A 26,719-nucleotide genomic window follows, 5' to 3' on the forward strand; every position below is an offset into this window, starting at 1 on the left:
ATGCTGGAGTACCAGCCTTAGGAGAGCTGTGTATATTGTTTGTGTATGTTTCATCCCATTTTTTGTTCATATGTAAATACTAATTTTGCCATAAAAATGAGTATCTGGCTGGAAATTAATTTCTCTGGGTTGCTGAATGGATATTGAATCTTGAGCCTGTGTTCACATTTTACCAACCTAGAGCCCAATAAACTTTGGACTACTTGACTTGGGTACCAATGAGAGTCAAGGGCACAAGGTACTTGATCATGTTGCTCAGCACCCAGGGCTAAGGAGACCACGAATAGAAGCTCTAAACTAACCCTTTTTGGCCCAGTCTCTACTGCTTACCTCCTGGACCTCTGAAAGTGGTTCTGACAAAAATAGTTCGCAATGTTAAGTCTCCCAATTAATAACTATACTCAGTTAGTGTGTCAGTGTTTCAGTAACAACTCAAACAACACAGAGCTGTGACACATGATGAGTCAATAGGTGATGCTGGAACTTCAAAACAACAATAGACTATGTACAATACCACTGTAAAATGGACACCCGCAACTGTATTTGTTTCATTATTGCAAGCATATGCCCATGGTGTTTAGAAAGCAGCATGTTTTCCTTTTTCCACTTGTATTCTCTTAATTTACCTTACAAAAAATGCTGAGTGTGTTTGTATTTTATTTCTTTTGTGTCACAGGATGAATGCAAGAAGGAGTCAAGAGATAGATGAATGGGCGCATGGCAGCAAAGATGAGTGACAGAGTGCATGTACGAAGAATTATTGAGTGTCTTAACCCATCAACGACACACAAGGCACTTTCATTCATAAATCAAACCTATTGACTTTGTCAATGATTCCTATGACTGAGAAGGAACGACGGAACAAATGCTATGCTAGTAAATTGATCAAGTGGAGGCTTCCTTCTCCCTCATGCTACCCTCACGAGGGCTGTGACAAACAGCTGTACGCTCTCCAGTTTGCTAGGTGGATGGGGAAAAAAAATACCCTCTTCAGCCTTGGGGAAGGTATGATGTGTTTTTTCAATATTAAGTCCTCTGTCCTCAAGCAAGCGAGGTGCTAAGTCCTCTAGTGCCTCTCTATCCACCGGCCAAGAGTTAGGGGGGTTTGATGGAATGGTGCCCACTCAGCCCTTTCTTAAAGTGGGTAACAGCAGAACACCCTCTCTCACCATTTTCTCCAAAAGCTTCAGATGTTTGTAAAAATCGCAAGGTGAGCGGAATAAACCTTCTTATGCCCTCCACCCAGCCTTGAAAAATGTGTGGGAGAAGTAACACGCTGCTTCATTAACAATGCAATTAATGAAAGTGCAATTTCGTTTAAAGAGCCCAAACTAGTCATTTTTTATTTGCCGTAATCCACCTGTCAATGGTGTTCGGAAAGCAAGAAAGTAATTACCCTTTGATACTGAAAAAGATGTGGAGACCATGGGGCTAAACAATATCCTCCTGAACTTGGACAAGGTGGGGTCAGAGGGCACCAGAGCACCTCAACCCCACTCTTTTGGACACAGTGGGAGAACATTATTTTATTTTACTTTAAGTTATATTACTTTATTGACTTGTATGCCAGTGGCTCGTGAATTTAAAGGCCACTTCGCAGAATTTGGCGACTTCCCAAACTCATAGATTTAATCTCCATGTTGAATTCCTGCTGAGAAAGCAGTGGTCAAAATACTGACAACTTAGAGGAGTTGCTCCTAATATATATTCAGTGTTGAGCTTCTTGCCTAAAAGCCTCGTCCTGCATGGCCCCCTATCCTATTTTAGGCGAGGATGGGTGGCCCCTTTGCTGTCTGTGTCCCAGAGGCGTAGCTAGAGCTTGTGGCGCCCGGGGCTATCGCACAGATTGCCGCCCCTGTGGGGGGGGGGGGGGGGGAGAGGTTGCTGGGGAAAAAGGACGGCAAGCACTTGAAAGAGGACCGAGAGACACGTAGTATCGCAGCTAATAGTTACCTCAATCATGCAAGTTACATGCACATACATGACACGGTCAAAGGCTACACAGTTGAATACACCGGTGACTGGCAGTACAAAAGAACACACAGACTGCATGATCTATCTGGGGACTCAGAAAAACCGCATGTGACATCCATCAGAGAGCTGTGTGAACAATTACCTGGTAATCCCCTCAGCACAATGCAAACATGCACATGCATGACACTGTTCAGGGATCCATCATCTACAGCTGACATTAAATGACCGTTCATCATGGTCCCCCCATTAAAGCAGTGCACTTTGTGATCTGCATGGTACATGTTCTTTGCAGCAGGCACATTAACCCTCTGTGCTACCTTTCCAGGAGTCAACCCTTCCACTAGGCAAAACTCGATCTCTCTCTAGGAAGAACACTAATCACCGAAGTTATCAAGACATTTTTTTTGGTTCTGAAAATTGCAGGAGGCCAGGAAGGAGACAGCAAGTTTTTTTAAAAACCATAATATACTTGCAAACACTACGCACCCACCCGAAATAGGTACCCAGTGCGGTCACACCGTTCGCACCGCCCTAACCTGCTCAAGGTTCATGTGACCTCAGTGACAGAGTCACAGTGACTGGATCACTGTTGCTCTAGGGTGTGCTGCTTTGTAGGCCTGCCTGCAAGACTGGAGATGAACTTCAGTATGGATTGTGGTGGACAGGCCTTCAAGGTTAACTCACAATTGACACCACTAGGGTACACCTGCTTGTGCTAAGACATCAAGGCTTCTAAGGTCTAGTGGGGCCTTGTAAGGTTTAGCATGGGAATATGCTCCCTCAGTAGAGTGGTCTGGTGGACTGGTCATGAAGGCTGAACCCAGTTCCCCAGTTCCAAATTCGACAGCTCTGACCATAGTGCCACATCCTCTCCCCCAATGAATACCATACTGCCCCACTGAGAGAAACTCGCACTGCCTTCAGCTACAACCTAATTGTGCCCGCTATAAACACTTGGATGTGGCTCAATTCAAATTATGCACTTGATAAGAGTAATATGCTGCCTAAAAAAAAAAAAGTAAAAGCAAACACTCATAGGGAATGCAAGATTAAGTAAAGCATTTGAAATGTAAGCAGAAACAACATGGTTACCTTAACGATCTCTCACTCACTATTCAGAAATTAGCGAGTGGTTTTACCTGAAAAGTTAAGGACATGACTACAGGGCCCTGAAGGAAACCGTTTCAAGGTCCATTGCTTATATCCTTAATAAACGTAAGCAGTATGGTTTAAAAAGACCACATCCATAAACAGAGCCATGGTACACATTTTGTTTTCCAATCCACCCATCAACCAGGTATTGCAGTACCTCCAGGAATGGTGCACTTCCCCACCTGGGGACAACAATGCTGTTCAAAGAAAGAGGAGAAAATAAAAGTAGCGCTTCACTGCAAAGTCTGTAAAGTGAGGCTGATGTGTTTGGATGTGAATAAAACCAATCTGGCCACTTTGCAACCACTCTGTCTTGCTTTATTTAGTTATGTATTTATTTTTCATATTTAAAACCTATTTCTCTTCATGCCGCTGCACTTTTGAATAGAAAAATGTCAGAAAAAGGGCATTTCCCGCAAGAGTGTTTTTCTTTTTTGGACCCATTTCACAGGGAAGCAACTAAATGAAAGAAGGAAAGAGGTTGTGAACCGTTTCTTCAAGTTATGGTTTTCAGTAAGTGAGGAGCAAGACAGGAAGAGAGAGAATAATAGGAAGAGAGGGGGGGGCAGCTGCCAGCACAAAAAAGAAGAGGATATTGCCCGAGGCCTATTCCTCCTGTGCCCGTCCCCGAACGTCCACGAAAGCAAGCCGAGCCTTATCTGAATGCCTTTGTCCGCCCCCAAAATAGTTCCGCCTGGGGCGGACCGCCCCCACCTCCCCCCCTAGCTACACCACTGCTGTAACCCGAAAATGCTTCTCTGAAATCACTCGTTTCTAGATATCTTTTGAATGATGGTCGTTTTTGGTGGTTTCTGAGGGAAACAGCATTAACAATGTGGTTGGAACCACGAGTGCTGTTACAATGCAAAACGTTACCATTCTTGCCTTTACCATGCATATGCCTATACCACGCTTATTACTTTACCACGCAGGCCATAACAGCGATTACCGCTGTAAAGGCGTGAATGGATGGAGGATGGGAGGTTTTGGAGACTTGGAGGGAATTCCTGGCCAGACAAGATTGGACGGAGTAGGAAGGGTTGGGACGTGGCTTGGTGAATAGTTTTCTCTCTTTATGGCTGGGGTCGGGTACTTATTAGGGCTGGGGGCCAGGTTTTAGAGCTCAGGGCGGGGGGTCGGGATAGTTTTTAGGGCTGGGGGCTGGTTTCAGGGCTCAGGGCGGGGTGGTGGTGGAGTGATTATGGGGCTGGGGTCGGAGTAGTTTTCAGGGCTGGGTGCTGATTTCAGGGCATGGGCAGGGGACTGGGGTGTATTTTGGGCTATGGTCGGGATTGTTTTCAGGGCAGAGGGCCAGGTTTTAGGGCTCAGGGCGGGGGGCTGGGGTGTAACCTTTACCACGCATATGCTTGTACCAATCATGCCTTTACAACAAAATATATATAAAGGCATATGTGGTAAAGGCATGCATAGTAAAGACGCGGTTAAGGTAAAAATCGCGTTGTTAAGGCATGTGATGTAATCACATGCGTGTTTCCATCATACAACTGGTTTCTGAAATTCGAGCAATGCGAATTTCAAAGTTGAGCTCCTACTGTTTTGAGACTGTTATCCTCCATGTAACTTGAAATTGAATTTTGATTGATTAATCAGATTTGTTTTGCTAGATATGAGGCCGTTAGTTGCTGTGTGTAGTGGCTACAACTGTTGTGAGTACTTTGGTACCAAGCCCCCATAGTGCTTTCAAAGTCGTGCATAGAAAATAAGGAGCCAGTCAAGCCACTTTGAGAGCTGTTTGATGTGACCAGATCTCTTCTGGTTGACATATTTTCTAGCTGCTTGGCATTGCGTCCTCTGTAATTTTAGTATGTCTTTCTTGGGTGCTCCTGCATACAGTATGTTGCAACATTTAACCCCTTCGCCGCGGGGGTAATTCCCCCACGGCGCGGGGGGACGAGCACGTGACACCGCGGTGCTCGTGACGAGCCCAGCTCGTCATGAGGCACAGTGGAGCTGTGCTCATGACGAGCTGAGCTCGTCACGACCCCGCCCACTGATTGATTCTCCCGCACAGGCGGGGAATCAATCGTGCGTGGGCGGGCCGCAGATGTTATGACGAGCCCAGCTCGTCATGAGCACAGCTCCACTGTGCCTCATGACGAGCTGGCCTCGTCATGAGCACGCAAGCGGTTAAGTTATGATAGTATCATGGCCCGTTGGAGTTCAACATGGTGTCTTAATTGGAGGAGGGGAAGGATTCTCCTATGCATTATCATTTGGTTTGAATGTTTTTGATTACTGCTGTGATCTGATGTTCGAATGAGAGAACTTTGATTAACAATGCACCAAGATATTGTAGTTTCTGTGCTGGGGCAGCTTCCAGTTCTGTTTTGGTTCAATTTTTCAAGTTAAGAGAGGTCTCCTTAATCCATTTGTGTCTTTGTTTTAGTCAATTTGTTATATTCATTTCCTGGTTGCAAGGTTTGCCCAATCGTAGGTAAATGTGTATGTTATCAGTATACAAGTGCTGACAATAGTGAAAAATTATCAGAGAAAGGGTTCTCATGCAGGTGTTAAAAAAAAGCAGAATTATGGAACAGCCTCTGTGAATTTCACATTCTGTAGATTTCAAAGCCTAAGATGATCCAATTTTTGTTGTTGTTGACTAGAGTTTAACAGGAATGATTGCCAGTTTTGGAATGTTGTTCTGTGCACCCTACTCTAATTTCCCAGTCAGTTAATGATGATCTTGAAGTCGCCTGTGTCAAAGGCATCAGATTAAAATCTCAGGGGGATTTTCACAAGGATCTATTGCAGAGTTAACGGCACTTTATGGCAGCCAAAGTTGTGATAAACTTATCGCCCCAATCACAAGCTGGTGTTAACAGCCCACAGCACCAGTTTAACCGTGACAGCAGCCGCAAAAAACATCGCCACAAATGACCCCCGCAACTATCGCTAATGAGATGCAGAGTAGGCGTTCCCGTGCCAAAAGCCGTGACAACACCACTCCACAACATTCACAAAGACCAGCCAGAACTGCGATAAAAACACAAAACGGACGATAAGGCTAGTTAGCAGCAGAAAAACAACACCTGCTCTGACCTGGTGCAAAGTCAGACCACAGCCTGCACCACAAAAGGGAGCACAGCCCACAGCCACACCTGAAGAACAACAGATGCACCCGGGCAACTGAACATGCAGCCCGGAGGGCCGAAAGGGCAACAACATCCGCCGCCACCACCCCCAGGTCCCCCCCACCCTGGCACCCCCCGACCAAAGACATGCCACATCAGCTACACCTAAACATGTACAAAATAAGCCGCTTGATGCCACACAATCACAACTGGTGACATGCATGTGTCATCCCAAAAATGACCATCACATATTCACTTCCGAAGCAACAAATGAAACTTTATTAAAATGAACACTGAAATGAAATGAAGACACATGGCGGCTCCCCTCGGGACAATCCATAGGTCACAGCCTGCAAGAAAAAAATCATGATGAGAAGGTGTGTCCTGCACACATCAAAGGACAGAGAGAGAGCGATGGAGAGAGAGAGGAAGAGAGGGGGAGCGAGAGAGAAGAAGAGATGGGGAGAGAGAGAGAGAGTAGAAGACAGGGAGAGAGAGAAGAAGAGAGGGAGAGAGAGAAGAGAGGGGGAGAGGGAGAGAGAGAAAAAAAGAGGGGGAGAGGGAGAGAGGGAAGAGAGGGGGAGAGAGAGAGAGTGCCACCCCTGCGCACCCAGGCCACACTGCTCACCTGCTGCCACCGGTGTGTCTCCAACCACTTGCCGGTATGTATAGCAGTACACCAGGTCACACATCTCAGACAGAGCCATCTTCTGAAACAGAGTCCAGATACATGATTGCCACAGTACACACAATTGCATAAGACAACATTGCCTGCCCGCCCATGCACACCCAGGCAGAGGCACCCCAGCCCCTCCCTCCGCCCATCGGAGCATGCCCGCCCATGCACACCCAGGTCTCAAAGCTCACCTTCCACCACCGGCATGTAGACAGGAGGTCCCACCACGTGCCGCTGCAAGCCACAAGCCCAGGACCTGTGGATATGGCACCCTCCACACCATGCAGCCCCGCTCCGCATGCCACCAAGTCTCACGTTTGGTGCTGGGTCTTGATTACTCCATGGCATAGGACATACCAGTGCACCCGGCATCATCGCAGGCCGCACACCCGCTCAGCCCAATGGGTGACACTAACTCTGGGATCCCGGAAGCGACGCCGCGTGGCGGTAGGCCCGCACTGGCCGCTGACTCTGGCCTACACTGCGGACCAGCAGGGCACACAAAACCTGACCTGTCTGGACATCCGGGATGGGGCATTATCGCAGGCTGCACAGCCACTCAGCAGCTTAAGGTGCCACTAACTCAGGGCACCCAAAGTCACCGTCCCATGGCGGGGTGCCTGTGCCGGCCGCAATACTCCGGGTGCCCCTAACCCTGTGCGCAACAACTCATGGGCCCTTTATAATTGAGAACTGTGGAGTGTCAGTCATCCAGTCACCACCGGCAGAGGGGAATGTGACGTTGTCAGCCCCTTATGTTGGCGGAGTCACATGGACTGTGACGTCTGTGCCGGATGGGTGTGGTGTGCGTGCAAACCTGCACTCAGGGAGTAGCTGTGACATGCTGACAACTAGGCCAGTGACCTGCACACCACCAGCGAGTATGCCTGCGAAGGGTAGCCATGAGGGCCTACCTTGGGGCATAAGCAGAGTGGTCTGGCCTGCCGTACACCGGACCACCGCAGGGCTTGCAACATTGATTTGTGGGCTCTGGGCGTGGTTCAGTCAATGTCCTGAAATGGAAGTGACTGATGCGTGTGTCCCTGTTTTAGTGTTCATGGGACCCAGTACACAATATGCAATGTAGCACCCTCTGACTGGCATCCCACAGGATGAGCATCATTGACGCAAGGGGAATCACTGTCCCTACATTCATCCACACATTCATACATGAATGATAAAAGACATGACACAGCAGTGCGTCACTGGATATTTAATGCACATCCAGTGCAGTTCTGCAGCTGGAGCAGTTCAGGGCAATGCCGAGCACACCACACAATGTGGGGCCGTGGAGGGCCAGCCAGAGTTCATCTGGGGATGACAAGTACCGCGGAAGAGGAAGGGTTCAGTCCGCAGTCTAGTCGCCGTGTCATTGGTCATCAAACAGGATATGACAGTCCATGTCGCTGTCCAAGGTGAGTGCATCAGAGTGTATCAGGGGTCGGTGGAAGGTCATGAGGCCATGTGCGGCACCAAGCAGAAACAGGCCAGATGGCGGAAATGAATGCTATTGCCTCCTGATCACAAACCCAACCACTTCCTCGTCCCCAGATGTGTGCTCTGCCCCACCTGTGGGTATTGCAGTACCGGCTGAGGCACTGTGTGCCACTGACACATCAGGTGCCGGAGTGGATACGTCTGCTGCACTGTGAGGCAATGGCACTCCAGGGGGCAGAGATGTGAATGGTGTGGGGGCAGCAACATTCATCTGCGCCACACCTTGTGGCAGCAATGCCATGATGATGATCTGCAGGGCATGGTAGATCCCAGCTACATTTTGCTGATGTGCAGTGGTGGCTGCCATCCTTTCCGCCTCCATCTGCACCATGCCCTCCATGAGCCTCTGCAGGTGTGCCAGCTTATAGGTGGTATTTCCGGTGCCCCTCTGAGCGGACAGGTGTTCTTCTCTCCATGTCAAGACTCCAGCGATGCCAGTCAGGGCTCGTTGGAGACCATGGAGCAGAGCTAGGCAGCCATGGATGGCGTCCAGTTTGGTGGCCATGAGGTCAAACCCCAACCACACCTGCTCAGCCGTCTCCCTCTGGGCCTCCAGCACACGGCATTGGAAGGTTGTGTGTTGTTCCTGGGGGTCTTGAGAGACTGCTGGGCCCTGGGTGCCTCCTGCTGGGTGGTTTGGGTGGTGCATGGGGTCTCCTCGATGCGGCTGGTCAGCCCTGATCCTGGAGGTGAGTCGTGGATTATGTCAATGATGTCTAGGAGGGCTTGTGCATCGATGCTGGGGTTGTCCTACTCATCATTAGTAAAGAGTGGCTGGGACTTCTCTGCAGGGGGTGTTGACAGTGGCCCTGCAATGAGAAGGGGAGATGGTGTATTGCAATGTGTCCACATGTATGTAGCCGCATGGTACATGTTGACATTCAGACAGCATGGCATTGTACATTGTGACAGTCTATAGATCTGGGCGATGACCCAGAATCATTGAGGGCGTGCACTTTGCTCTACTTGATTGTGCATGTGTGCCATCGTGGCCATCTCCACCCATCCCCCAGTACCTGGTGGTCACTCACCCTGTTGCGGTTGTATTGTGTCCTGTCGAGCAGTGTTCTTTCCCCCGACTCCGGCCACAGTATCCACACTGATGACTGTCGACACCAGCTCCTCCATGTCATCCAGCTCGAGCTGTGGTGCTGGGCCCCAACCTCCAGTCTGCATTGCTGCCTTCTGGTTGGCTGCGAGTTTCTCCTTGGTTTTCCGCTTGATGTCATTCCATCTCCTCTTGACCTCATCCATTGTCCTCTTGTGCTCTCCGACGGCATTCACCTTGTCCACGATGTCCCGCCATATTCTAGTTTTGGTGCACAATGACACATTGGAGGTGATGAACAGTTGTTGATGGTGTTCCATCACCTCCGTGACTATAAACCTGTTCACCTACGGACTGAACTTCGTCGTCCTCTTCTTCTTGTCCTTGCCCTTCTCCATCCCCGAGGTCCCGGGCTGGTCGTCCGGGGTGCTTGTGGGTTGCGCTCGTCCTCTGCGCCTGCTCCGGCTGCCTCCATGCTGCTTGGGTGTTGGTCAATTTGTGTTTGGGTGTTTGTTCTGCTTTTATGAAGATTTTTCCCACCTTCAAGGTGTGTGTTGCAGGCCTGGCTCTGCTTATTTCCTCATCTGTGGCCCATCACAGGTTTTTGTGTGTGGTGGTTTGTGTTTTTATCTCCATCCAGGTGGTTGTATCGCGGACATTGTCCGCGGTTTCGGCAGACTATCGCATGGTACCGCCTTGTTGTGAATTCCACGTTGACACAGGGTTATTTTCCCACGATAGGCTGCGATGTTGAGAGTTGCGTTAAGCTACTCTTGCGGTAGTTATCACACGTTCTTGTGAATATACCCCTCAGTTTTTCTGACATGGAGACTGGAAAGCGGCACCTCTCTTATATCAGCAACAGTGGTTTTTGTACTCCTGTCAGATGAAACCAGATTGCTGTGTAACAAGTTACAGGATTCAATGATTTCATACACATGACAGATGACCTCGCTTGAAAGTAAGTTATGAGTGTGGTCCATAGATTTTCTACTGCATTGGGTGGCATTTGATTTCTTTAATAATGGGTTGTAATATTTTTCTTTAAATTATTTGGAACCATACCTCTCCGAAATGAGAGTTAGGATTCTTGTAATGTCTGCTGCAGAAGTAGACATTTTATAGTGGAATGTTTGAGGCTTTCATATTGCCCACGCCTTTAAATACTTATTTGAGAACAATGGCAGAAAAGGAAAAAGAGAAGGAATTGGAAAATTTGGAAAGCATACCAACTCATCCCTTTGTCAAGCTGAGGTAGAGATAAAATCTCCCTCACAACTTAATTGCAAGGCAGGGGTAGTTGAGAAATCCAAATCCCACCCACAGTCAAGATTTGGGGTCATGGAACACCCCATCTGGTCAAGGCAGAGGATATATTTTTATCTCATCATAATTGGCAAAGTGGTGCTGTTTATAGATTCACCCCACAACCCTTTGGCAATGTAGCGTGATTAAATGTAGCAAATGTCTCCTTTCTCCAAAAAAGACCTGATAGAGGTAAAATACCCTACCCATGCACATGGGCTAGGCAGTTGTGGGGACTACATCTACCCTACACCCTGAGGCAGCACGGGATGGGGTTTGCAACATGCAAATTGTTGGTGCAAATTGAAGAACAAGCTGCACTCGAGTGGATGGACCTTTGTCTCAAATGGAGGCATAACATCAACAAATTAGCAATGCATCAGTAAGAGTGAAGCATATTTGGCCCCACAGGGATGTCAGAGAGTAGGAGATTTGTGCGAGAAACTGGGTTATTGTTTGCTAGGGGTGAAACCCTTCTCAAGCAACAACCATAATCTTCATCATGGTGAACCACAAAAAAATCACTAAATTAACCTAGGCTTAACCCTTTGGTAGCTTTACACAAAAGCAGTCAGGCTTAGAGGCTATGTGTAAAGTATTTATGCAACACTCAAACAGTAATAAAGTGAAAAGACAACACAAGAAAAATCCACACCAATTTAGAAAAACACAGTATATTTTAACAAATACAATGATATAATAATGAAAAAAATCCAGCCAGTAGAACTAGAGATATACTGTTTCAAAGTCTTAGGTAATAATGGTGCCAAAAAGTGCAAAGTGCCAAATGGGATCATCTTTCGGGTGGGCAATAAATTCCGCTCTGCCGGGGGAGATCACAGAGTTTTACACACTCCACGTTACGCTTTTAACACGGAGTTCCAGAAAAACTCTGCCAACCACCACTTGGCAGAGTTTTTTGTTGAGCGTGGCTCGCCAACATTCGGTTGCCTAGAGCGAGCGAGAATTGGCATGATTTTCGGGTGCTAGGATGGCAACCGGTCAGATTTTCTCACTGCAGGGAATCACCGGAAGTCGTGACCGTTCACAGTGAGAAAGCTGCCACTCAAGTAGAAAATCTATTTGAGTGGCAGCAAAGAAGCAGCGACCTCTGGTGCATCACGTGGTGCTGTTCGTGCTTATTTTGCTGTGCGGAACAAGCTCCCAGCGTAAAAAAATCAGCACAACATTACGATTCAGCCCACTCACAGAACTCCATGGAGTCTCACAGAGTTTGTCTGTAACTCCGTTGAACTTCGCAGAGTGAAACTCTGCAAGCTCCACCCAAACCTAGTTATCTTGTTGTGGGCTTAAGCCTTTGTTAGCTTGACACAAAAACAGCCAGTAAAGTATTTATGCAACACTCATGCAGTATTATCATTATCAAAAATACTTTATTCGGCTCTATTTGAGCCATAAAAGTGTCTACAAACTAGTTCATTTACTTCCATTTCCATATAAAATTAATAAATAAATACATATTACTTTAATCGAAAAAAAAGAAAATGAACATGATACATGTTTAATATTTGCTATGTATCCTAAGTACAGTTAAAACATAGTTTAAAACAGCATATATTATATCCGGGGATAATAAATAAGCCAAACCTGTCTCATGATTCCTAATTTTTTCTACTAATAGTAGTGGCTGAAGGAATTGCCTTCTCTGAGGAGTGTGAAATGTGCAAAACAAAATAAACGGACTGGTGCTTTGATGTGTTAGACCATCATAAGGACAGAGTGGAAGTGAAGAAAAACACGTACCTTGGATAGGAAAGGCTGCTAAAAAGTGTACTGTTTTAAGGCGTAGCCTAGTCAGTAGGAATTTTTACCTTCTATTTAAACTTAGCTGTAATTAAAGTGCATGTTGTGCTTTGCGTTGGCGATATGACTCAACCCGATCAGAGACAATATCATCTGAGGAGTGCATCTGAAGGGGGGAAAAAGATTAATAATTCTTTTGAGGGAAGTATTATTGAGGGTATCTAGATTAAAAAAGTACTCATGATAACCGATCTTTAAGAAGGTGGATTGAATATACCTGAGCCATGGGATCTCTAGGCAGTTGTTTAGATGTATGCAATCTCTCAGTATCTCTCTGCAGGGTCAAACAGTAATAAAGTGAAAACACAACACAAGAAAATCCAACACTAAATTAGAAAAATGCAGTACATTTTAACAAATAAAATGATACCAAAAGAAAAAAAATCCAATCAGTAGAACTGGAGATATGCTATTTCAAAGTCTTAGGTAAAAATAATGCAATAAAAAGTGCAAATCTTGTTGTGCTGGACCAGGGCAAAGTTACAAGTTCACCGTGACAGCGATGGAGCGCGGGACAGGTCCAGGACCGAGCTCGGCCTGCTGGGCAATGTACCTGGCTGTACTTTGACTGAGATGCTAGGTCCTGCATTGTGTTGTGTTGAGTTGCATCGGTTCCAAAGGGGCAGCGACCAGGAGATGCGAGGTGCTGTGTTGAGTTGCATCACGCTGCATCAGTTCCAATGAGGCTGCCATTTAGGAACTGCAAGATTCTGAAATTCAAGGTCCTGCGGCATGCTGTGTCAAGTTGTGTCACGCTGCATCGTTCTGAAGGAACCCACAGTTGGGCTCGGAGGAGTTCTCTATAATGTCAGAAAAGGGTCTAGGACCTGGGGCGGCACCTTTTGCATATAAGGACTCACTCCAGCAGAGGACAGCAGCAGGCCACAAGAAGGTCCAGTTAAGTGGGGGAAGCTGGGCAGATGCAGGGCGGGTTTCTGGAGCTTGTTATGTCCTTGTAGCTTAGAACAGGAGGCCAGTCAGCTAGACCTTGGAATCACTCTGGTGGTTCCTGGTTTAAGGAGCAGGTCCAGTCTTCCTTCTTCAGGAAGCAGGGCAGTCCTACTTGCAGCAGGGTAGTCCTTAAAATAGCATGACAGCAGAGCAGCCTTTTTTCTGCGTCTTCCACAGGTCCAGAAGTAATCTGAAGAGTAGGCTTGGGCAGTAAACTCCACTCTGCTCATGGAGTTTGCAGAGTTTTTCCCACTCCGCGTAGAACGTGGAGTTCTGAAAAAAATCCATGTAGCGGTGCAGAGTTTTTCCTCTCTCACTGCTCACCAACATTGAGTTGAGAAGGCTGAGCGAGGAATATCCAATGCTAGACCACTTCCCAGCAAGATGTTACAAAAAGGGTGGTCGCGGTGGGTCGCTATCGTTTGCGTTGAGAAACCTGCCATCCGTGTTGAGGAAGCTGCTACTTAAGTAGAACATCTACTCGAGTGGCAGAAAGAAGCAGCGCAAGGCACCATTTGTGCTGATTTTACAGAGCGGGACAAATGTCAGTACTAAAAAATCAGTGCAAGCAAAATGACTCACCTCACTCCACCACTTGTGGAACTCCTTGGAGCGAGTGTTGTTGTCAATTTGCGGAGTTCAACTCTCCAAACTTTGCCCAGGCCGATTAAAGAGTTGGTCTGAGGGTCTAAAATTTAAATCTGCTGCCAACTTTGAAGCAGGAGAAATTTATTGGTTCCTCAAACATCTGGTTCTGGAATTTCATTCCTACCCCTTTCCTGGCTACGAGGGGGTCTTGGGTGAAAATAGAATAGTGTGAAGTCCTATGTAATGTGTGCTGAGGCAGCCCTTTTGAAGTGCAAGTGTGGTAGGTGACAGTTCTACCACTCCCATCAGGTCAGATTGATCCATAGTGCCAGCACCCAGTCTCCCTATTGTGTGGCTGTCTGGGAGGAATACCCAATGGCCAACTATATTTACTCGTTTCACCCGGGAAACAGGCTGCAGGCATCAAATGGTTAGGACAAGAAAATGCAATCTTTCTAAAAGTGACATTTTCAGAATTGTGACTTTAAATCCGACTTTACCATTAAATAGGGTTTTAAATTACAATTCATTTGAGACCAAACTTGAAATTCCTACCTGCTCTTAATTTAAAGTTAGCAGTTATTAAATGAAATAAGGTAGCCCAATTGTATCTTATAGGAGAGATAGGCCTTCCAGTAGTAAAAAGCAAATTTAGGAATTTTTCACTACAAGGACATGAGAAATTTACAAGTATTTGTCCAACCTAATAAGTACATTGCACACTGCCCTATGAGCTATTTAGGGCCTACCCTAGGGGGGAGTTATATTTATTGAAAACAAAGGTTTAGGCCTGGCAAAAGGTTTATTTTGATGGGTACAATTGCAGTTTAAAATGACACACAAGAAGGTCTGCAACATGTTTTAAAGGGGTCCTTCATTGAGTGGCACAATAAGTGCTACAAGTCCATTAGTATTTTTTTCACAGGCCCTAGGTACATGTTGTACCACTTTCTTAGGGATCGACAATTAAATTAAATGTGCCAATTAGGTGTAAGCCAATTTTCCCATGTTTGAAGGAGAGAGCACAAGCATTTTAGTTAGTGGTGGTAAAGTGCACAGAGTCCTAAAGCCTGCAAAGTTGAATTCAGCAAAAAGTTGGAGAAGGAAGGCAAAACGTTTGGAGGTGAACCTGCAAAAAGGACCAGGTCCAACAAGTATTAAAATTATACAAGCAGGGAGGACTGTAGCAGGTGACAACATACTCCAGTGGCTTTTTAGCTATTGTGTGCAGTGTTAGAGGAAGCTGTGAGAGTTCCAGGTGCACCTTCCACCTCCTGTATTTTGAACGGTTATGAGACTTGGGACATTTGACAGCTAGGCCTTTGATCTGTTCACAGTGGCAAGGGGTGCCCAGACAGTTTCGACCTGTTCTGGTTTTCATAAGTGCGCACTATCATGTAGGTAGCCGGTAACTTTCATTTGCTCCCTGTTCACCACTGGAAACAGAGGGACAGGGCAGCTGTCAGACGAACTTGTAGATAACTAGGGTAACATTAATACATAGGCTATAAGCGTGATAGCCATACAAAATATGCCTTTATACAATTATATACTTTTTATACAGTGTTTGACTACAGGACAGCACCTGAACACACGAGATCCGCATGATGCTAGTAGGCATCGGGCAGTAGGTGAGCGTCTGTGGGTTGTACTATACTGGATGAAAGGGATACACGCCATCCCAGCGCATTGTTGTATAGATAAGAGAGAAAAAACAACACGACAAGGAAAATGGGTGTTAAAATATAGATCAATAGGATCGGTGGCTAAGAGAAACAGTCTAGTCACAATCCTTTCACTCATAGTCAACACAAATAGGATGTTGATCACGTTGTATGGTGAAAAGATGTGGGTGTGATGTGGCGGTGAGTAGACTGATTTGGATAATGGATTACACTAAGCCCTAAAATAGAGAGCACATAGACAGGTGGCACACCATCACTCCAACTAGAAATCAATGACTACGAGCACAAGACGGGCTGTAGACAGATTTTGTTGTTGAGTCGTTGAAGAAATATATGTTATTTTTTTGTTCTATGTCCAATAGAAAAATCTACTGAAGTCGGATGGTACATACGGACAGGTGAGTGCATTAGGCCTCACGTACGGATGGGTTGCATGTAATCACATGTACGGCTAAACCGCAGGGACCTTAGAGTATAAGGAACAGAAAGATATTGCCCTGACGAAGGCCCCCAGACCCGATTGGGCTACAATATGGGCCGAAACATGTTGGCACACGGTTGAGGGTACAATTGAACAGAATTAAGTTCAAAAGAACCCCAATAATAAGTTTTTATCGATATCATGAGTGCCCAGGAATAAAGGATTCGAAAGAGGGTACACTCATAGGTATTTTTAATTTGATCTGGTTCCCTGCCTAACCAGTTGTTCATTTATCTAAGAACTCCCAGTATATCTTTGGTTGAGTCCGCCCAGAGAGTACCACCTTCTCTGGGTGTGGAGTAACTGCCTATGATGAAGCATGTCACTATTATGTGAGTGAGGCTTTTACTTCAATATCTTTGATATTCCACCTGTGAAGTAGATAGTTGAACAACATTCTAACACTACTCTGAATCTGGTTATTCTGCCAGTTCATTAGTGGTTGCTTTTTGTGATAAAAAGTTATTTTGGGAGAACGCAACCACGTTGTTTATTCTCTCGCTCTCTGTTTGTGAAAAAAGAGTTTAGAGGGGCCTCCATAGCCCTGAGAGGTTTCAGAAATACACCCCTCTAGAAGAGGGTTTGGGACACCTGACATAGTTTGTATCAGGTCACCCGAAAATAAAGAGCCAAGGGTACACTGACCACCCTACAGACTCGCAATCATCCTGTCAATATGGCTGAGGGACTAGCCTATGACGAAGATGAAATATCATCCATTTTAGCTATGCCACCACTGATCTCCGACACTACTCTCACACATGTTAACCAAAACAATGGCGATTGGGATTCCCTAACGGAATTGAAAAGGACCCAACTCAAAACTTTACTCCATGGGGCCATCATGACCGAATATTTGAGGGGTAATATAGCACCCAACGGTCTGATTGTGGCAAACTCCCCACGAATTTTCCTGAGTGACCCCGAATTTAGACGGAGCTGGTCCTTGATTGCATGGAAATGCAGCAGGGACTGGCTCGTCTTAATTATTAAGACTGCTAAAAGGCTCTCAGATGCCCTTCTTATTGAAATAAAAACATTGGAAAATGGTTTGAAAACTCAAATTACAATTGCACAATTCAAAAAGAAATTGGATGAGAACAATAAAGTAATTAATGAGTATAAAGAATATCTCACTCAAGCCAAAATTACAAAATTTCAGAAAGATTTGAAAAAATTTAAATTTGAGAGTGTATTTCCATACTCGAGAGAGGATTACACCCCAACTGACAAGGACAATTCAGACTTCTCAGACGCAGGAAGCACAGGCTCTGGTAATTACTCCAGCGATACATCATCTGAAGGCCGGAAAGGCACTTATAGACGTAGAGGTAACCATCCAAGAAGGAATAGAGGTACATACATGCAAGGAGGTATGCAACAACAACCACCATTTGGATGGAACCCCTTTATGCAAGCACCTTTCCAACCACCGCAGTTTGGATACCAATGGCAACCCTATCAACAACCTTTTTTAGGGAGAGGCCGGAGACGAGGAGGAGGCAATCGGAGAGGGCAACGGGTCCAATGGGATACGAACAGAGAAGACCTGACAGCACAGGAACCGGGACCCAGCACGAGCAAGAACGCTCGGGAATACTGAACCTGAGCAACAGAATCCTCTCCCAACAACAAGAAAATGTCCTGAAGAAAGGACTAGGCTTCGTCCCGACGAATCGGTCAAATTTCTTTGACTTAAGAATTGAACTAGCCGAATTTTTTCGCAGACTTCGCCTGTCGGTGTTTTTCTCAGAAACAGAGGGACCGGAGGAATTGAGTGAATTTACAGACAAAAACACAGGCCTGCGTAAAAAATCCAAATTCATCCCCCCGAACCACACTATGCCACCGGCACTACTAGCCTTTGAGAAGGCAGTAACATTGGATATCGATGAATTAAAAGATAACAACAACCAAAGATTTAACAACTTTACATTGATCGAACGGCAGACACTGGCAGAGTTTGACAAAATGCAGGATGTCATAATCAAACCAGCAGACAAGGGAGGAGCAACGGTGATCCTACCCATCGAGATGTACAGAGATGAATGTATGAAATTACTCAACGATCAACGTAATTATTCATGATTACAGAGAGATCCAACTGGGAGCCTGAAACTGGAAATACACGAGATGGTTTCGGAAGCAGTACAAGAGGGATGGATTACCAAGGCAGAAGAAAACTTTCTACAAGAACTGGACCCAAAAACTCCATACTTTTACATCCTCCCGAAAGTACACAAAAACATACATCCACCGCCAGGCAGACCGATTGTGTCAGGCATCGGTTCGGCACTTGAACCACTTTCAAGATTTGCCGACCATTTCTTACGACCAATGGTACAGAGAATGCCCTCGTACCTTAAAGACACACAAGACATCTTATTGAAACTCCAAACTCTGAGCTTCGATCCTACCACCGATTATCTAATGACATTAGACGTGGAAGCATTATACACCAGTATTCCACAAGAGGCTTCACTTACGGTGATTGAAAACCTGCTGGGTCTGGAAAACTGGACATCAATAACACCGATAAACTTTGTGGTCCAATGTGTACGATTAGCCTTAACAAGGAATTACTTTGAATTTGAAGGGGAGTATTTCCTACAAACCCATTGCACTTCAATTGGGATGACCTGCGCCCCTAGTGTAGCGTGCCTGTATGTACATGATTTCGAAACACGCTTCATCTATAGTGATACTAATCCGTACCAATCCAACTTGGGGGTATGGAGAAGATTCATAGATGATATCTTCATAGTCTGGAAAGGAGATGCCGACAAAGCAAAAGAATTTCTGGTGTGGCTAAACAACAGGGATGAATTCCTGAAGTTCACGATGACTCTAAAGAAAGATTCCATCACGTTTTTGGATTTAAAGATCTGGCCAGCGGAGGGGACACTAAAAACTGAAGTGTTCTACAAACCCACAGATGCCAACAACCTACTCAGATATGACAGCTTCCACCCTAAAGCGTTGCGAGATAACTTGCCAGTAGGTCAATTCCTACGATTAAGGAAAAATTGTACTGAAAAAGCAAATTATGAAACTCATGCTAAAAAACTAACACAGAAACTGAAGACAAAATGCTATCCTACAAAACTGATTAAACAAGCATATAAAAGGGCAAAAAACTGCAACAGAGAAGGTTTATTGGAACCAAAAAAGAAACCGGATGATAAAAAACTGGTATGCGTGACCACCTACGGAACAGATTCCAACAATGTAAAGAACATCGTTCTACGACATTGGAGAACACTGAATTCTGGGGGACTAAAACTGGAGAAACCATTGTTTGCATTCAAGAGAGGGAAATCAATCAAAGACTCTGTTGTTCACACCCGACCAAAAAAGAAACAATGCAGAACGGGCCAACAGAGCACACTTTGGAACTTACCAGAGGTAGTTGGACACTACCCGTGCGGATCATGTAGTGTATGCAAACTAACAACATCAAGCAAAACAATCGACATTGGCCTAAGAACACCGTGGGAACAAAGATCTTTCAGCAACTGCAACAGCCACAATGTAGTATACCTAATCACGTGTATCTGCAATAAGATATACATTGGTATGACCACACGTAAAGTCAAGATCAGAATCAATGAGCACCGCAATACATTCAGATGCGGAAAAACAATCACAAAAATGATGAGACACTTTCAAACACAGAGACATAATGAAAATGACTTTACCTGGACTGTAATTGAGAGACTACCAGACAGCTGCAACGAAAAACAATTGATGAAACTAGAGCAAAGGTGGATTTATCGCTTGTCAAGTACAACATCAGGCCTTAACGAGGAAATTCCGTGGGGTTCTATGACTTAACTCTGCCACAGAACAAATATCCCTTGAACATGGCAAACAAATAATCTTGAAATATGCAAACCTCGCAGCAGCTGCTTGATGGAATAATCAGAAAAATAGACGTACCCACACTAAATAACACGATAAAAACAAGGAGACAGGAGTAAAAGTATTGTCAACAAAATACAGCCTCCCGTATGTAAAACAGAAGACTGGGGTGCAATATCAGACCTCGGTGTATAGAAATTGAGAACACATGGAAATAACACCAAGAGGTCGGGTAATAGACCACAACGTTCAAGCAACCTAAATAACAGACTAATCTACTGATTAGAATTATCCGCTATGAATAGGCAGACAAGGAGAGCTCCAGTGGGGATGCCCACACTTTTCCCCCTAATACGGGTCATTAAGTCACACAGCGAGGCACGCAAGTTCATCCAAAACGGCGAAACGTTAGCCTCACACCACAAAAGAAATGCTCCCCATTAAAGCTACTGAATGGATTGGCAAAATGTGTTTTAAATTGTAAGAAACAGATTCTCCGTTTCGAGGGGGATCGAACACCGCTTTTCGGATCAAACAGTACTACATTTCCCATAATTCTTGTAGTTCAGCCGCATACACGGTCGAACTACAGCGGTGACTACGTTACCCAACCATAGAGAATCGGGATTGGGACAGAACAGCCCTCCAATTAGGTTCGTGTAACGTCCTTCAAAAGCCGAAACTACCGTATCCACATCTCCGACGGCAGACGGTGTGGTTGACTAGGTGCAACGGCGGTGCGGTGTCCTTGACGAAGTAAGTGAGCGCGAGGGTGTACTGATTAAAATACGACGCTTTTTGTCCCGACCTATCTGCTTTGAAGATAGGGACATTCCTAGAGTTATAAACAACTAACGGTTCCTTTTTAAAAACTTGCCGCAGTACGCTGAGTGTAAATAAGAGGGTTTTCCAAATATAATAGATATAAGAGGGGGTGAGTTCACCTGAAAACGCACGATATAAGGTTTTAGCAGAAATGAGTGCTTTTACGTGAGTAAGAATGAGCCTCTCTTCCCCTAGACTTAACGCGAACATAGAAATAACACGGAAATAATGGTCCTTAAACAACGAACTTGTAGATAACTAGGGTAACATTAATACATAGGCTATAAGCGTGATAGCCATACAAAATATGCCTTTATACAATTATATACTTTTTATACAGTGTTTGACTACAGGACAGCACCTGAACACACGAGATCCGCATGATGCTAGTAGGCATCGGGCAGTAGGTGAGCGTCTGTGGGTTGTACTATACTGGATGAAAGGGATACACGCCATCCCAGCGCATTGTTGTATAGATAAGAGAGAAAAAACAACACAACAAGGAAAATGGGTGTTAAAATATAGATCAATAGGATCGGTGGCTAAGAGAAACAGTCTAGTCACAATCCTTTCACTCATAGTCAACACAAATAGGATGTTGATCACGTTGTATGGTGAAAAGATGTGGGTGTGATGTGGCGGTGAGTAGACTGATTTGGATAATGGATTACACTAAGCCCTAAAATAGAGAGCACATAGACAGGTGGCACACCATCACTCCAACTAGAAATCAATGACTACGAGCACAAGACGGGCTGTAGACAGATTTTGTTGTTGAGTCGTTGAAGAAATATATGTTACTTTTTTGTTCTATGTCCAATAGAAAAATCTACTGAAGTCGGATGGTACATACGGACAGGTGAGTGCATTAGGCCTCACGTACGGATGGGTTGCATGTAATCACATGTACGGCTAAACCGCAGGGACCTTAGAGTATAAGGAACAGAAAGATATTGCCCTGACGAAGGCCCCCAGACCCGATTGGGCTACAATATGGGCCGAAACATGTTGGCACACGGTTGAGGGTACAATTGAACAGAATTAAGTTCAAAAGAACCCCAATAATAAGTTTTTATCGATATCATGAGTGCCCAGGAATAAAGGATTCGAAAGAGGGTACACTCATAGGTATTTTTAATTTGATCTGGTTCCCTGCCTAACCAGTTGTTCATTTATCTAAGAACTCCCAGTATATCTTTGGTTGAGTCCGCCCAGAGAGTACCACCTTCTCTGGGTGTGGAGTAACTGCCTATGATGAAGCATGTCACTATTATGTGAGTGAGGCTTTTACTTCAATATCTTTGATATTCCACCTGTGAAGTAGATAGTTGAACAACATTCTAACACTACTCTGAATCTGGTTATTCTGCCAGTTCATTAGTGGTTGCTTTTTGTGATAAAAAGTTATCTTGGGAGAACGCAACCACGTTGTTTATTCTCTCGCTCTCTGTTTGTGAAAAAACAGCTGTCAGATGCACCAGTCCACCTTTCCTCCCGTTAAAGGGTGAAACATTTTGCATTCTTCCTCCTACTTTTTTCTGAATTAGCTTTCTTCGGATTTTGGACTCTGCACATTTTACCACTGCAAACAAGTGCTAACAGGCTTGTGCTCTCTCCATAAAACCAAAGAATTGGCCAATCCAATTTTCATATTTCATTTACTTAGTAAAGTGGCACTACATGTGCCCAGGGCATGTAAATTACATGCTACTTGTGGGTCTGAAGCGCTGATTGTGCCACACCCTTAAGAAGTCCTTTAAACATGTCTTAGGAATGCCATTGCATAGCCTGTGTGTGCAGTTTACACTGCCTTGTCTACCCTTCAAAGTCACACACTGCCTTGTCTACCCTTCAAAGTCACCCTTTTGCCAGGTCCAAACCACAGGCATAGTAAAGCAGCACAAGCAAAAGTGTGTATGTATGGCGCCCTAAAAAGGACGCCATGACATAGGGCTTACCTTTTCACAGCCCTCAGTGCAATGAAAGTGGAGCTGAAATGCCATGAGCTCCTCTGTGCTGACTTAATGCAACCCCTGGGCAATTCCATACACAGCCTGGTCTGAGGCTACACGTCACGTCAATCTCCCTAGCAAATCCGACCCCATCTGAGTAATCACAGGGTAGGCACGCATTCCTGCATAAAGTTGATGGTGTGAAATGATCCTGCTGTCCAGTCATAAATCTTCTAACTGCAGGTCTTCAGGAAGAGGCCACTCACCTGCTTGGCAAGTACGTTGTTGTGTAGGACAAGAAATTATGGTATCCCACGAATCCCTCATTGAGTAACCAGAGCTGGTGTACGCCTGCCTAGGTGTGTGCTGCACTCAAAGTTTGTCTCGTTTTTATCCCTGCCTGTTTGTGCTTGCAGTGGCGATTGAGTTGATGTGACCCACTATGCTTGCCTGGCATTTGATCTAATTAATGGTGCTGTCTCAATTTCTCTGCAGATATGCTTGTGTCCCATTGTGTATATTTGTGTGTATATGTGTGTTGCATACATTTTAGTGTCCGCTTGTGTGTTTATGTGAACTGTGTGCATTTTAGTGGCTGATAATATGTGCGCCTCTTTCCATTTCTGTGCCTCACTGTGTTGCTGCTCAAAGTGCTCTGTGTTTCTTTCACAGTGGTGCTCGTATTGCTCTCTCTCTGCGCACATCCTTCTGTTTGCTTCTCCCAGCAGTGGTTTTCTGGTCGCTTCATGTGTAGATTGCTTGTGCTGTTAAGATTGCCACGTGGTTTGTCTTGCTGTCAATTTTGGTGTGTGTTTCTGTTTATGTGTCTCTTTCAAAGTGTCTGGCATGTCTCCTTGGGTGGTGCCTACTACTGGTCCTTAGTGAGTCCCTCTATCAATACATATGTTCCTCTGTGTTTTTAGTTCCCATTATCAGTTGTCGGTATGTTATTTTATTTCTTCTTGTATACTACATATTTCCATACAGAAGAGTAGTGGTGTTATCAAACATGTTGTTCAAATACATTTTTGCCAATAGAGCCATGGAAATGATTTATTGGCCAGGATGTAACAGTCACGTTTTCAATGATGTGTGAAATTTCAAACAGTGCCCATCTGTCTAGACGGTCTCTGGGACAGAGCTCCATAGACAGGTATCCTGTATTCTAAAAAAAACTTCTTTGCTCTTGCTTTTTAAAAGCTGATAAAATGGTTCTGAATTCATGCATACATTCCTAATATTCGATTTTACTTATTCGCATAATTTTTGGTTTTCTTCTATGTATGCTTTGTTACATAAGTTTTACCCAGTGTCTTGTGGCAACAGTGAAAAATGATGCGCGCTGCTACTGCATGCGCTGTGGTAGAAAACCTCACCACATAACTTAAGAGGCTGCGTTTCATTTAACTACAATCTACTGTTGTGTTCTGTGTGATGTCCTGTGTATTACTGTTGTAGTCTGTGTGGTGTCCTGTGTGTTGTGGCACATATTCTTCCAACATCTCATTGGTGAATGATGCTTGTGTCCTTGTGTAATGTAACTTGTGCTTATGTAAAGCGTTCCATGAAGTTTTATGCCTTACCACATGCAAATCTCACCAGCCGCCACTGGGCTTGGCTTTTAGTGCATAATATTTGATGGGTCTCACCACTTTCAAATCTCACCAGCCACCACTGGGCTTGGCTTTTAGTGATGGGTCCTGGCATCCATGGCTCATGGGGAAAAGAAAGAACCTGGGAAGTTCCATGGCGGTGGAAACTATAACTACCATTCCTTTCTGGTGTGTGCAGCAGGGGTATTGTCAAAATAAATAGAAATACCAGAGAGGCGCCCATCATAGAAGTCAATGGGAGCTGGTGGTACGACGCGTACGTGGGCTCCCATTGACTGAATGGGTACGTCTCGAACAAGGGCGCCCCCTACAGTGGGTACGCATCAGTGCCATCTGTACCGTACATGCCTGTTTTGGGGAGACCCTTGGGTCTCCCCCTGTGTCCGAGTCATAAGACTGCGGATGACGGGGGGGTCCTACGCGGACCCCCTAAGGCAGTTTCCCGGACGTTTTGTGAGCCGGAAACTTCGGCTCGATCTTGCTGTGAGACGCGTGCATCGTACTGGCTCGGTCGGAATTCACCTCAATTGCGCGGCACGGTTTGCTTACGGATGAGGCGTACGGAGCGGTTCGGACCCGGAAACGAGTTGGTCGGCGATTTCGTGTTTCTCGCATCGTACTTGCCTGCTCGTACAGCTGTATGAGTCGGTCGGTAAACACGCGTATGGCTTGTACTTTTTACGGCCAGATCACGTTCGGAGTCCTTCCGATCGAGATCAGAATCGGCCCCCAAGTAAAAGTGGAACACTATGGTTTCTAATATAATCGCCAAGTTTGAAAAGAGGTTAGTAGGGACACAGTATCTGTAAGCAGTTGGGCACCAAACCTGTGCAGGAGCTGCTGACTATTTATTCAGCAAATTCAGTGTTGACTGCCACATACGGGGCAGGAATTTGGGGGATGGTTGTTAGCCATGTATACAACATGCAGAAAACTCCTTCCTTAAAAAACTCCTGGCAGTTCAGCGTGGCTGTCCAAACTCAATGTGCCTCGATCAATTGGCCATCCCATGCAGAGAGGATAAAATTAAGTTGGCCCGACTTTTGCTCTGGCGATCTATATGGGTCAGGGATTCGATCCCACTTCATCGACTAGTTATTGAGGATTGTCTAAACCTGCATGCAGTCCTTGGGATACCTTGGCTATTTTATGTATTGGAGAAGATTGGGCTAGATTAATTCACCTCTCCTTTGCTTGCTGGACTGTCCAAAGGCTATGCTGATAAAAAGGTTTTTGTCCAAGGTTTTGTCAAATGGAGTAGCTGTTGATAGATACAAGACTACTGTGTCCCTTTATAAGTTGGTTCCCACACAAGATGGCACTCAATTGTACCTATCATCCATTCAGCATTGTTTTGTTTTAACCAGATTTCGTTTTAGGTGGGATATCCTCCAAACTCCTATTCGATATCTGAGCTTGGCCCCTGCCCCAGTAATGGTGAATCTATCCACTCTTATCTGCACATTGTGTTCTTCTGTCCTTTTTACAAGAATCCGAGGAAAAATGTAATTTTACCACTTTTTACATTTTTAAATTTTGTCAGTGCAGGCCAGCTCTAATGTTTCTTCAACAGCTGCATTGTCCTCTGTATGTTATTCTATGGCGACTTATATGTGGCAGATTCTGAAACTCAGAAGGAATATAGTTTGTTGTTAGGCAATAGGTCAGTGCCACACTAGTTTATGGATCTTACTGCATTTATTTACTCGTTTTAACTTTTTCTTAGCTGGTAGCTGAATGGTTAGAAGGGGGGGGGGGGGCAATCCTAGTTGTATATGCACTGTTTGTTTTTACATTTAATATTTTTTATTTTTCCCTTGCACTGAGATGCCATGATCCCTGTGAGGATATTGAATGTATTTTTAGGTTTTCCACATTATGATTTTACAATGTTTGTGAGGATCATGAAATGTATCTTACTCTTTTGTGTTTAGCTTGAGCTGTGCTTTTATCCCGCAGGAATTGCAGGGGATAAAGATATCTAAAGTGAACTGATGGCAGCTAGCCCTCTAAAACGTTTTTTAAACTTCACTAAAGCCCCTACTCTATGGGAATATGACTTTTCCTTAGATTTCAACTGCTCCATCTTATAAACCCATGAGTCAAAAGACGGAGCATCCACCAGTGTCCATTTTTGTAATGCCAAGGATTTGGCCACTAGAGATGCAATGAATATTAACGGCTTCTGGTAA

Source organism: Triturus cristatus, chromosome 1_2, assembly GCF_964204655.1.
Source record: "Triturus cristatus chromosome 1_2, aTriCri1.1, whole genome shotgun sequence".
NCBI lineage: Eukaryota > Metazoa > Chordata > Amphibia > Caudata > Salamandridae > Triturus > Triturus cristatus.